Genomic DNA, 9289 nt, shown 5'->3' on the forward strand with positions numbered 1-9289 from the left:
TACAGTGCAATCAGACGTAGTACAGTGCTCATTCAGTAAATGCACAACTAAACATGATTTTTGAGTATGCATTTGAATGTGGCTAATGTTTTAGCACATCTGATCTCTTCTGGAAACTGATTCCATCTGCGGGCAGCATAATAGCTGAAGCAGACACGTAACTTATTTTTGAAATTGTGGTTGAATCTGTCCGACCTCTGTAAAAATTGAGGATGTGCTAATTATCTTTCCGATGTTAAGAAGGAAACAAACTCATTGCATTTGCTGTCGGAGAGCATTTCATTGGGAATCTGATTTGGGGGGTTTGTATACCCTGTAACGCCTTCATGGATCACTTCCTTGTTTGACAGTAATTTCAAATCAGCAAATGTAAATCAAGTCTGTAATTTGGTACAGAGCCCATCAAAATTACTGAGCAAGCAATTCTAGAATCATTTCCAAACCTATCCACTTGAGGTCAGCATTTCTGCAATAACATTCCCTTCTAGGAAGTATTAACGGTACAGTAGGTTACTGCTCCTCACCATGGATGACTCTCCATAGCATAGCATAGTCGGTATCAATCTAGTTTTGTGCCATTGTTCACACACCACTTGTTCCAGCACGGATATTTTTAGCCATTCAGGTCTGTGCTGCCCATGTCCTGCTAAAAAGAGTACAACATTATCCTAAAGCTCCACAGAGAGCAAAATGTGCAGCAGAGAAATTACAATTATGCTAAAGGAAATCAGTTTTTCAAGTCACATTCAAGTTCTGAACGTTCTACACTAGGTCAGCTTTCAATTTATTCAAAAAGTAGTTATGAAATGTCATGTTGGCGTACATGCCTTCAACTTGTGAAGGCAAACTGGTGACGTTCATATTTGGCTGGTCCACAACAGAGCCCAGCAATGGAGGGAGGGTGGGATTTCCTGTCCAGTAGACGGTAGACAGACAGGCTGTGTACTTTGAGGTTTAACGAAGAGCTCAGCTTAAGCAAAGCCACATTGTAGTCGAGAGAGGATGGGTTATAATGAGGGTGTACCAGTATTCCAATCCCATCATGGATCTGAGAAAGAGATATTTGTGTTAGGAATAGGTCACCCAAAAATAAAAATTCTGAACTCATTTTTGGACACAATCATAATCATAAGTTCCTGGAACAACATTCCAACCAGTTTCATGTTGTTCCTGTCAATGTCCTTCTCATCTGTTTCTTTGAGCCTCTTGTTGTCACTCATAAGGCTCAAATGTCTTTCTTCCCTGCAAAGAAAAGTTAAATCATCATAAAAAGTGAATATACTGTTTATGCATGAGTTTGAATGGCCTTTTTCCAAAGATAATACATGTACACGGCTCTAGAAACCTTTTTAAAACATTTTTTGTGCTCACAGATTATAGACACGTTGTGCATCAGAAAGGATCCATTGTGACTGGATGATCGCCCCATAGCAGTTATACCAAGCACCCAGACCAATGCTTACTTGGCACAATAGTTTCCCATCATCCACTGCTGTATTTGGGGTGTCCAACCCAGGGGCAGCAAATCATTCCATACAGAACTGAGAAGTCAGTAGAATATTTGCATGAATCTTTGTGGTACACCCTCACAGTCTGTTCAGAGATAAACGCATTCACATTTGTGACTCAGTATGTGTGTGTTTTTGACTCCAATTGGATTCCATGCATTCTAAAGTCCCTCTGAGACAAGGAGCCTCTTTTAGAGCTCAACAAACATGTCGATGTGATGGTGGACAGCGGAAAGGACAAAAGCAAGCCTGTGTGCAAATGTGGTGAGACTCTGCTGTCATCATCTACTTCCTCCCCCGATCGTCATACGCTGTTTATCTGAGATCTGTGAGGAAATGTGCCATAAGAATAATTTTTTCATCATTTCATGCATCAGAAGTCTGAGGTTACAACAAAAATATTAAAATAATATATTTTTGTGGTGTCCAACCGTTAGGTACGACTTCTCTTCTAATTTAATATAAACATTTTAATTATAAATTATATTACTAACATGATTAAGGGAAAAAGTTTAATTAAATAATTTATATTTAATTCAAATAAGTTTTTGAAAAAAATCTTGAATTTTATGTTTAATAATTTGTTTTTAAAATTAAAAGTTTTTTTTATTAAGTTTAATAACATAAAATAAAACATTTAAGAACATTTTTAACTTTTTACATTACTGTTGACCTTTTGGTGGAAGTATAAATATTTCTAGGTTGGCTTGCATGTTTATTCTGTGGCATACTATTTGGACATGTGGGACACATGTGGGTCAGGTTTGGTTGGGTGAAATTTGAATACCTGCTGTGAGCTTTTTTCTTTGCTCATTCTGACTCTCACCTTTTTTGCTGATAAAAGAAAAGGAGTCTCTGAAACTATGGGTGGAGATGGTGTTGTCTGTGACGAAGCATTTCGCGAATTAGCTGAGAACAGCTGGAGAGACGTTCCCATCACATTCAACCACAAAATTATAATTTGCAGAGCACTTAAAAACTACATTTCTCTTTCTCATATGGGGCAGTGCAAGATCTTTAAATGCTGTTCTATTCATCAAAGAATACTATATATATAGAGAGAGAGAGAGAGAGTGTGTGTGTGTTTATTCAAATAGAAAAACAGTTATTTTGAATTGAATTACATTAAAGGGGACATCGAATATCCATTTTCCACAAGTTGGTATGATACTTTAGGGTCTTCATGAAATGTGTGCAACTTTTTTGTGTATTCAGTGGTGTGTTACCATCAAAAACAAAACTAATCCACTGCGTCCTCAGTGGCTCTTATGTCTGGAGAAATGAAGACTTGTATGTTCACTTTTACATCCAACTGCAAAACACCTGCATTGCTTACGAAACATTTGTTTTCACTACAGCTGCTCGCGTGCGGAGAAAATCGCAGAAAGCGTAACTGGCTGAAGGTGGAGATATGCTAAAATGAGAAAGCCCATCAGTGGTCATGACGTCATACTGCTCAAAATGTAAAAAGAAAGGAGTGAATGAATTTTTATCATTGTAGGGTGGTTGTGTCCACACACTGCCAAGACATATTTGAGTGAATTGTGAATTTTGCATCTGATGTCCCCTTTAAAAAAGTCTTACCAACCTCAAATATTTGAACAGTATACAGTAGTTCAAATAAAACTATATATAAATTGTATGAAATGCTTACATTTTAATCATATTTTTGTACTTTACCTATTTCATCCTTGTCATCAACGTCTCCTAACACTGTGAGTTAATTATATTTGCAGTTCTCTGACTCCTCAAGGTCAAAGTCGTCAAAGTCAAGCTTTAAGTTACACAGTGAAGTTATTCTATTGTAATTAGCATGTTAGCATATAGCAAACAGAGTGATATGATTATGAACATAGCATAGCCAAGTAGATGTCTTAACTATAACATTTAGGGTAAAAAAATGCATTTTCAAAAGTTACAACTACTGTACTGAAAGTTTCTGTAAGGTTCACTTTGTAAACAGCAGGAAACAACCAGCATTACATGACTGCAGTGACGTCATGGTGTCAATCTTTGGATTCTAATTGAGTATCACATTCTCTCTTGCAGTGAAACCTATCAGAGATTCCAATCTCACTACATGCATGCATTCATGACAGGACAGACAGGTCACGACTGGACAGAGGAGACACCAGGCAATAACTTGGCCAGCACAATGTGGCCTTCTGGGGCATACAGTAGATGAGCCAGCGACAAAGAATGTTGTTGCTGTAGGCTTGCGGGTAGACGGCTTTGCACAGCCCCACTGTTCCACATTCAGCCCCTGCACAAACACAAAAGGAAAAACTGGTGAAATAGAGCCTGGCCCATGACATTGCAGCAGTGTCACATTTCTGTCTAGCAAGGGTCATACTAAGGGGAGAAGTGTTGTGATTTGAACATAGCTCTTATCTTCTCCTAACTTACCACTGGTAGAAGGCCCCCTGGCAGACAAGCAAATATGGAGACAGTCTCATTGAGATAAGCTTTCCTCTCTCTGAGGAGCCTATCGGCAGTAGTGTGAAAACATAATTCTACTGAGAAAAAGTTAGTTTGCTTCTCAACCTGATTCGGGAAATGAACACACCTTGCAGACCAAGTGATGAAACCAACAGATCAGTTGGGCATAACCTATGCTGCTAGGGAGATTTTTTTTTAAATAACGGGACTGCATGGATACACAGACATGTAAATGAGCCAATGCTCGAAAACAACATCATCAGGCCTGTGCAAGTAACAGCACATTAGTTTCAAGCAGAGATTAACAAACTGTACAATTTATAACATACTTAAACCTCCCACACTCATCCATCGCCATTTTAACCTTCGTACATGATCCACATATCTGTCAAGCTAACTAATTATGTTTAATGTGTGAGTTGGCACATTACGATCGAGCGGAGCATTCTCAGAGCAAGTGAAAACCTCAATGCTCCGACTTTCAAAAAAATCAGCTCCTAACTCCAGGCAAAGTCTCACTGCTCCACTCCTCACTCCGCTCACATACAGTACTCTTCTCAAGAGGTGACGGTCCTGGCACTTGCAGGACACACTGGGACGTCCTGCAGACTTCATCACTGCAGTCTAACCTCTTGAAGTTCTTGATGATCCACTAAATAGTTATTTTAGATGCAATATTCTTTGTAGCAATTTCCTTGCATGCTAGGCCATTTTAATGCAAAGCAATGATGGGTGCACATGTTTCTTTGGAGGTAACCATTGCTAACAAGAACAAAATGACTGGAAGCGCTTCTTTCCTCCATTTGTCTGCTCTTACAATCTATTTTGTATGATAGTGATTTAACCCGACTAGCACCCCTTCACACTTTCACATGTGCTGCTGATATTAGTGATTTAATGTTAGCTGGTCTTTTTTTTTTTTTGGCCAATGAAACTTTTAGCAATTTTTTAAAATGGATCTAATCACTCTACACAAAAATCTAGAAACAATGTAAATGAACACCACAACAGCTTAAGCAGCAAACTTTGCAAATCACAACATTTATGTCACTGCCAAAACTTTTGGCCATGCCTGTACTATACAGCTACACAACTCTTTCATTCTGTCATTCTGCATTTCACCAAACAGACTTGAGCGTTTAGATAACCGCAAGCATTATACTGTCACTTTCAAGGAACTCAGTAGGGTTTTTCAGAGTTGGGTGCACAACAAAAGAAATCAGTCGGACAGATTCCACTCACCAAAACTGTAGTCCTTCCAAACACCACTGAATTGAAAGGCAAATCCTGCACCTGTGCTGCTACATAAGACACAAACTGCACTCTAATACTATAAGAGCCACCAATAAGAACAACCGGAGATGAAGGGAGACCACCACAGAATCGGTCTGTTGAGCAAGGTCACAAGGAAACAGAGAACCTCACAACCACTTGCAGAAGGTAGAACAACAACAAAGTCATAGTTTCTGCTTTTCTTCCCCCCCCCCCCCCCCCCCCGTCTATTTGTCTCCATTCACACAGTCGATCACAGATGATCACTATGGCACTGTGTGTCCTTCTACAGGTCAAACTCCAGCTGCAACTTGAATAGACCACAGACACATTCTGTGGCAAAAAATTAAATTAAAGTTTCAGATTTTCAGAAAAGATTTTCTTCTTTTCTTTTTTTTGTATACAGACATGACTCACTTATTGTTGTAGCTTTGACCTGGGTAAGCTGGATTTCTGATGATGCCTTCACTTCCAGGTACAACTCCATCAGGTACACTGCACAGGGACCTGTCCACACCCGTGTTAAGTTCTATAGGCAAGTAGTCATTATTTAAAGTGACTTCAAAAGAGATGAGGTTAAGTGTCTTCCTGAAGAGCCAATCTTTCAGTTCAGTACTAAACCCAATTATTAACCACTACCAGTTCTAGTAGACAACAATACCCACCTTTCCTAAGATAAGACTTGATACATGACAGGAAAATTAAGACACCAGTAAAAACTCATAGTGAGCCTCTTATGGACAAGGGTTTGATCTTCTTGTTATTCCAGCTTTGACCACAACCCTTACCCCATGATATGACTCCCACAGCCACCCAGGGTCTATCTGCTCTGGGGCAGAGAAGGTGAACCCCAGAATCTCCCTGGACTCCTGGAGCACAGGAGAATAGATAGAAACTCAATACAGACCATTTCAAGAGTTTGGACCATCTTTGCCAACCTGAACTTGAGTCTCATAGGTGTTAGTAATATTTGGGAGGATGTTAATTTTGTAATACAATGTTAATGTTGGGGGGACATCTTTAGTGTCATCTTACTTGACAAGCATCTCTCCCTCCTCTCTCTGGGCCAGCACACAGGACTGTGAAGGACTTCTGCCCAGCTCGAAGTGTTTGTAGGACATGTTTGCACTTGCTTTGCTCGAACAGGTCCAGCTGCATCTCCTGAAGAACCGAAGGAGGAAGTGGCCCTTCTAAAGAAAGGACAGACCTCTTCAACTTTCTTCTAGTAATGGTTTAAAGATATTTGAGATTGTTCTTTCAAGCATTAATTGATATTTCAATGTTTTTCAAATGGCTTCTCACTCTCAGTAATATGACCCCATCTGCCAACAACACACACGGTCTTGGGTGGAATCCCCTCACCAGGGTATGGCAGGCAAACAGGCTTAATAATATCACCTAGAAAACATACATATTATGTTAATCTCTAAAAATAACTTTCAAACTATGTATAATTATTGTAACTCAATCTATATAGGCGTCTCCCAAACATCTCTGAGTCAGCTGCAAATAGTACAAATTGCTGCAGCCAGACTTTTGTCTGGGACCCGCAAATATGATTACAGATTTGATTTTAAATCTTGGATTGATTAGCTCCATCATATTTATCTGAGCTCCTTCAGGTCTATAAGCCACTTAGGTGTTTAACTTCTGTAGACAAAGGGGCTTTGCTTGTTCCGAGGACTAAATTAAAGAGAAGGGGTGAAAGGGCCTTTGTGTAGCTGCCCCTAAGTCACTTCAAATCAGATCTGCTCCTACAATAGGCATTTTTAAAAGTCGCTTAAAGATCCACTTCCTCTCTTTAGTCTTTGCAAGTGTAGAAGGTTGAGTTTTATGGTTTGTGTTGTTGTTTTATGATGTGATTTTTCCCTTACTAAAATGTTTTATTAATGTCTGTATAGCACTTTGGGGCAAGTCCTTATTGTTTGTATAGTGTTCAGAATAATGAACTGAACTGATAAATACAAAAATCTAGTTAATCTCACAGAATGACTAGCCAAAGTGAATGTGTCCTTTGATCTCAAGCAAAGCAATGTCTTAGCTCATGGGAGAGTAGCGTTGATATTTTTCATGGAATTTTACAGTCTTTACGTGGAAGCTCTGCTCCCCTCTGTCAACTTTTCTTTGGTTGAAATCACCTGTTACAGCCTCAATCTTGTGCAGGAAGTCCATAGAGCAGGCAGCTATATTTGAGAGAAAGTCACTGAAGTGTTGACAGGTTTAAACATTAGGAGTGTCTATTTACACTAAGTGCAAATAGCCGGCCATGTTGGCTGAGGCTATTTACACTAACTCCATCTAACATTGTGTAAATTGGCTATTACAAAAGAGTCAGCAATCGTCAGCTCCAGTGTCGCAGATGGTAAAACGTGTGTCGTACTCATTTTGACATGATCAACCTGGGTTTGAATTAGCTTTTTGGCAAATTTTTTCTCCCTTTCCAAATTTTAAATCACATCAGAAAAGCTTTTATTTTCAATGAAATAGAAGGAAATTGAAGTTGAAAATGAAGTATTGGGTATGGTTATGGTAGGTGTAGGGAGGGTTTTATTGTGACAGTAAGGTGGCATCCATTTAATAATTTAAATTAAAATTAAAATTTACACTTATTAAGTTATTGTTTTATAATGTAATACATTATAAACATTATAATGTAATGCATACTGTTTTATAATGTACTACAATATTGAGGTGCAGATAATTGCCATTGTTTGCAATAAGTAGTATAAATAGCATAAAATCCTGTTATTTTAACATAGTGTAAATAGAATCTATAACTATTTGCACATAGTGTATCGCTATCTATAGCTATTTGCACAATAGCCTGTATCGCTATTTACACTTAGTGCAAATAGCCGCTGCCTTAAAAGTTATTGTATACACTTGCAAAGTAATAAGCAGCAGTCAAAAGCCAGTGGCATGTTAAGATAGCTGCAGCATAGAAATGCGATCTTCTGATTCTAAGAGACACCTGTAGATGATAGTAGAATGACTTTTTGCACACTGATATATCCAACAGTTCAGTGCCTTTTGGAATAAAAAACTATTAATTTATCATACAATTTGTAAAGTTAAACAGTTACAGCCAATCCTCCGATTACCCTTAAGGAACGGTCAAGGATGCCTCTTGTATTAGTAGATCCACACTTTGCATCTGGGTATCAAATGGCAGGACAAAGTTTTGTAATTAATCCGTGAATTGTTCCCATTCAATTGAATTAAACATTTTCTTACCACTGGGATGGACAGTTAAGGTCATTCCAAGACAACCCAACAAGCTGAGAAAACAGACAAAGGTCCTGTAGGATAATTCAGGCATTCTGTGTCCTCTGCTGTTAAACACTAAGATTGGCGTATTTATAGAAGGGATGAAAGGGTGGTCTTTTTGACAAATGGGGTACTGGTAATTTATTAACTTTACACAGGAAATGAGCATGTTGATCAGAAGACTGCATGGTGGGTATCAATCATCTCACCCAAATTATCTTTATATTTTGTATTTTATATCTGATAGTTTTCAGTATGACATAAAGGATCAAATTTGACCGTAGGATACTTAACTATTTTGTGCATGTGTTTGTCTCATTTTTCTGTATGGAGCATCAGCAGAAAATTATTTTACAGCCACCTGTGATTCAGCTGGAGGAGAAAAGCTCCTCCATTGACAAAGATGTTTCCCTCAAGGACCAGAATGACCTTTCTCTTTGAATTAATGAAGAAAATAAGCTGATCAATTACAAACATTTCTGAAGGGAAATGGACATTATTTGTTAAGTTTAATGTTTGTATTTTGCTGATTTCTTATTGAGCTTGCCATGCTCTACCAGTTAAACTACAGAAACTCTATCATCTAGTTTGATTTCACACATTTTAGACATTCAAATAAAGATTTGTGAATTCATGAACTAGATACATTTGAAAAAACAACAATGCCAGTTCACTCTGCCTTGCCTGTGTCAGAGTATTTACAGAAACCAGAGGTCTAATAACAGTAGGGAAGCTCTTCTTGATACAAAAGACAGTTGTAGCTATGATGGTGTGACGCTCACTACTGGCTACACCAAAGCAAA

The 9289-nt window shown here is 38.4% G+C and overlaps 1 pseudogene; it reads right to left on the bottom strand.

Moving 5' to 3' along the window:
• Positions 1–291: 291 nt before the first annotated feature.
• LOC132133331 (ovochymase-2-like) lies at positions 292–8478 on the bottom strand (annotated as a pseudogene).
• Between the last annotated feature and the right edge of the window lie 811 nt (positions 8479–9289).

The sequence above is a fragment of the Carassius carassius genome, chromosome 50, assembly GCF_963082965.1.
Source record: "Carassius carassius chromosome 50, fCarCar2.1, whole genome shotgun sequence".
Taxonomy (NCBI): Eukaryota; Metazoa; Chordata; class Actinopteri; order Cypriniformes; family Cyprinidae; genus Carassius; species Carassius carassius.